Raw genomic sequence first — 5,339 nt, forward strand, 5'->3', positions numbered from 1 at the left:
GGCATTTTCCTAATCGATGATGGAAGTGGGAGGGCCTAGCCCTCTGCGGGCAGTGTCGTCCTGGTGAGGTGGTCCTGGAATGACAGGTCCTGCCTGGTCTAGAGGGTGAGTTACAGGACAACCAGGGGACATAAAAAGACCTTGTCTCAAACACCCCCCCCCCACACACACACACAGAGAATAATTCAAGAGGTGAAAGTTTCAGAATTGCAAATTTGAGGCCTGCCCAGGGCCTCAAGGAGTTCAAGGCTAACCTGTCTTAAAACCTAATACTTTTTTTTTTAAAGACTAGGGATACAGCTCACTCTAAAAGGGCCCAGCAAGTGAGGTCCTCTGCTCCTTAATTCCTGCCTGTACCCCTAAAATAATGAAAGAGAAAAGGAAAACACAGAAAGCTGTTTACTTCTTAGAGGAGGCTGAGAACACAGGCGTGACAGTCACTTCTTTAACCACCCAGGCTTCCGGGCAGGCAACCTCTGCAGTTCCGACATCTGCCATTCATCTGTACACTCATCTGTTGATTCAATAGCCTCCGTAGGACTTGCTGGCCTTTAAAATCAGCTTGAACTGCTTCCTGTCACCTTTCTTCCCTCTGATATTTTTATTCTCTCTCTAATAATAAAAATCAAGAAAATGCTCTTCCCACCTAGCCCTTCCTGACATGACAGCATTATTTTTTTAGTTGGATTTTAATGCTGTGATAAAGACCATGACCAAAGGCAACTTGGAAAGGAAAGGCTTTATTTGGTTTATATATCTCAGTCACAGCTGATCATTGAGGGAAGTCAGGGCAGGAACTGAGACAGGGCAGGAACCTGCGGGCAGGACCTGATGCAGAGATCCTGGAGGGGTGTTGCTCATATCATTTTGTACACAAATGTTTAAGTTAGGTAACATTGAAATTGGCATCCATCAGAAATCATACTACTGGGTAAAAACAGAAAAAGACCCAGGCTAGGTTCAGACTCACCATACAGCCCAAGCTGGCATTGAACTTATGATTTTCTGCCTTAACCTTCAGAATTTGGGGGATTATAGATATGCACAGATTTAATTTTGACAAAGAATAATTTGATTATAGATGAAAAAAGACTAAACTACTCAAAATTGGCTAATCTTATCTTTATTAGAACACAAACATCTTAAAATAATAGCAACTATTATTTAACTTAGAGCATGTATGGAAACACACACACACACACACACACACACACACACACACACACTGTACCGCTTACAGCTTTAAAAAGCAGAGCTAAAATGGAAACACATGAGATTAAATGAGTAGGGACCCAACTCTCAGAACATCCACTAACACGTCACTTCTTTCTATGTTTATAAATTCATTCCAGGTCTCTTGATTATTTTAACTTTTTAAAGATGTCAAATTACACCCATTTTTCCCTCTTTTCAATTGCTTTTGGCTAAAACACAATTCAGTTTTGATCTGGACAATCTATATAAGGAATTCAGGTATTTTCATAGGTAACAGACATGTTTAGGAAATATAGATACATTCTCATTTATTTTAGGTTGATTAAAAGTCAGTCTAGGCATTTAAAAATAATTATACAATGTGCTGTGTATAAATAAGAAAAATTATTGTATCTGTTCTTGTATTTTTATGGCTATCATTTAATTTTAGCTTCCATTTTTATAAAACCTCATAAATCTACAAGTATCTGTTTACCTGCCAGGTTTGTCCAGTGTGATTCACAAATGTGTCAAGAAAATCTAATAAATCTTTTATTGGTGTGCATTAATATTCTAATTGCAATTTAAGGAACAAAAGAAAGATGCTGCTTTCAGCAGACTGGAATGTTTTAATATGGCATTTCAAATTAGCAACACATTGCTGCCTCTTGTAATGGCTTTACTTTTAGAACATCTATGATGTGAAAACCTAGCCTCACGGGTATCAATCAACCAGCAGCAACTACTGCCTTTTTTCCTTTAAAAATCTGTATTTCCTTCCTTCCTTCCTTCCTTCCTTCCTTCCTTCCTTCCTTCCGCCTCCCTCCCTCCCTCCTTCCTTCCTTCCTTCTCCTAGGCTAGTCTAAAGCTTGCTATGTAGCATAATCTAGCTTTGAAATCCTAATCCTCCTGCCTCAAGTCTTCCACCAGCTGTGTTTACAGGTGCCTTCATGCCTTTGAGATAACCTCACGCTGCTGTATCTCAACCTGCCCTGCCCTCCACGTGGAAAATTCTGTAACTAGATGCCTCCCCACAAATGCCAGCTCACTTCAGGAGTCCCCAGACCAGTCTCTTCTGCGGCACAGTGGCTTTGGACTTTCACATGGACCTTTCACTCGCCATCATCAGAGTTATGATGTACATTGGATGAAACTGAAAATCCCTCCATGGGGAAGGGCTTTGAATAGCATGGCTTATTATTTCTGGGAAAAAAAAATGCTTAAACTGACTATTAACAGTAATTACAAAAAGCAAGCAAGGCTTCCCTCTTGCAAAAGATGTGGTATATTCACATCTGTGCCCTGCTGTCTCAACAACATTAATTATCCTGCCGTGGGAATTCTTAAATAGCAATGACCCACTTGGCTTGCAAGCCTCCCTTTCTTGTATTTATTATACTTTCATTGTTTTGTTTTGCTTTGGTTTACTGTTTCCTGGGACAGGGTCTGGCTATATGGTCTAGGCTCAACTTGGAACTCTTCCACCTTAACCTTCCTTCCGAGTGCTGATTGACAGGTGTTGAAGGCGTTTAGCACCGCCCCCTGCTCTTTTCCTTCTCCTTTTTCTCCCCCTTTTTATGCATTCTGCTGTACTGTGCACTCAGTCTTCAGATGGTTTTTAGTTGCTTGTGACAGTCTTGTTTGAAGTGGTATCTTCATTGTATAAAATAATGGCTTTGGTTGTCTTCTGGGAAGTCTTTCTCTGGGGGGTCAATTCCCCTACGGAATAGTCCATCCAAACATCCTTCCAAGGCAGAAGACGGAACCTCAGAAGGGGAGAGGTTAATATCTACAGAGTTAGAAGGGACAGATGAAGACAGAAATACAACATACAGCAAAATTTGGATTTTTTTTAATATAAAATAGGCAATTTAGTTCTCACCAAATTACAAAGATCGCCAGTATCCAACCCAACATATTATACAGTTCAACCAGACCTCTTTGTTAGAAATTGAGATATAATCCAGATCTAGAGGTTAGGTGTTTGCTTTTTGGGTCTTTTGTTTTGTTTTTGTATTTGGACAAAGAAAGATACACACAATCATCTTCCATTTAGTCATTTATTCCCAGCCTTTGCTCCTAGGGAAATAAAGTCCAGGAAATAGGAAAAACTGCCCCCTCTTCACCCATCTACCTTGTCTTAATATCCACATCTCCAAATGATGTAACCCGAGAGTTTGTTTCCTTAAACACACCTTCAAAAATATAAATTCGAAGGGGTAGGCAAAAGAGATCAACGTTCACTGTATGCTCGCTGAAGAAGAAACAATAATGGCCAACATACTTAGCAAAGATAGCCGCTCTCATTGGTAAATTAGGAACTTCAAAGTACACCCCCCCCCCCCCGTGAACTGCCAGAGCCACCCGGCTGGCAGAGATTTTTACATGGAGTAGCGGCCGTGGAAACTTTGTGGGCGTGTAAGTCTGTATAGCCATCTGAAAACCATTTACAAAAGAGTTTAACTAGGTCATCCCCTTTGACCTAATAATTCCATTCCTAGGTATAGACCTCGGCAAACACTCATACTTGTGCACGAGGGGCACATTTGAGAACTCGGAACAGCCCAGCTCCGGTAATGCACCGTTTTCTTTGACAGTCCTGGCACTGATGGGGTGATAAAGACAGCACCAAGTGGTCAGGGTTGACCCACGCCATGCTGGCTGCTGAGACCTGGGATCCCTCAGAGACCCCTGGGAGACATGAGCCACACCTTCCCCGTCTCCCACCCTCCTGCCCCATCCTTCGGTCACTTAGATCCGTTGAACTGCTTGCAATAACCCACTTACTACTACTTTGGAAGTAAATCAAAACACAATCTTCAATCAAACACGTTCTCCTCCATCAACTCCTTTCTAATCCTGCCTTTCTCACCTCTTTCTTGTATATAATTAACTTAAAAAGAATAGCCAATCTATAGTATATGTAATATATATGTGTATATATACATAATCTGATCACCAGCGTTTCATTTCTACTTCTCTCTAGTATTTCCAGTAGCCCAGCCCCATTGCACTTCGAACTGCACAGCCATTGGGCATGGTTTGGGGATGCTTTGCCAAAGATTAATTACCTTTAGGGAAAGGTCTTTCTGCTAAATGGTGACTCTTTCAAAGAACCTCTCATGCGCATAGCGGGCTGCGCATTCACACCAGGTGCCAGACGCCAGGAGACTCCCGGCTTGGGAAGACACCTATGGGCAGAGTAGAAAGGCTCCTTCCCAGGCTAGGTTGACCAGGTTGCTCACGCCGTGTCCTACAATAGTTTTTTTTTAAAGGGTTGTTTTACACTGCAGATATGTCATGAATAGTAAATGAACTTGCACGAGGAAGTCCGTGGCTACTTGACCCCAAAATGCCCCTTTAGAAAAGCAGCAATGTGCTTCCTTCCTGCCCTTCCCTCCAAGCGCCTCACCTTTCAAAAAGAGGTCAAATAAGAGCAGCCGCTCCTTTTTTTTTTTTTTTTTCCCCTGCAGAAGGAAATTAAATTGTGTTTCCCAGTGTCCTGTCAAGAGGCGGGTTCCTGGAGTGTGGGATAGCGGAAGTGAGGCTGCGCAGGAAATGAGGGGTGCATCTTTAGGGTCAAAAGTCCACCTTCCCCTCGGGTGTCCGGCAGACAATAGCACTTTTACACCTCTACAACTGTGCCCAAGCCCCGCCCTCTCCTCACCACCTTTTAAACTGACAACTGCGTCTCCGAGAATGGTTTCAGACCTTTGCAGGTCTGGGGGTTTGGACAACATCCATCCCACCACATCGTGGTGCAAGTAGCATCACCCTGCACCAAACTGGGCACCAAACCGGAGCTCAACCAGAGAAGGAAAAGAAGGGCGCTTGTACCGCGGTAGGGCTGGGGCAGGCGCGAATGGGACAGGCCTAGTGTGGCATTCCAGGAGGCACAGGGGAGAGTGTCGCCACCTCCACCAACTCGACCACCCCGATCTCAGGCTCTGAAGGCCGAGACACCCTCTCCGGCTCCCACTCAAGTCCCTCCACAGGTGGGAGTGGACCGCCGTGCTTTAATTCCATCCTCGGTCTCAGAGCCAAGTAACTGCGTGGTGCCCTGACTCAGACACCCGGCCAGGGAGCGCGTGTCCCGCGGGGGCGGCAGCGGGTCCGGGTGACGCCAGGGAGCCAGGGGCGGCGAG

This window comes from Psammomys obesus, unplaced genomic scaffold (assembly GCF_907164565.1).
Source record: "Psammomys obesus unplaced genomic scaffold, mPsaObe1.curated_primary_1811, whole genome shotgun sequence".
Lineage (NCBI taxonomy): Eukaryota > Metazoa > Chordata > Mammalia > Rodentia > Muridae > Psammomys > Psammomys obesus.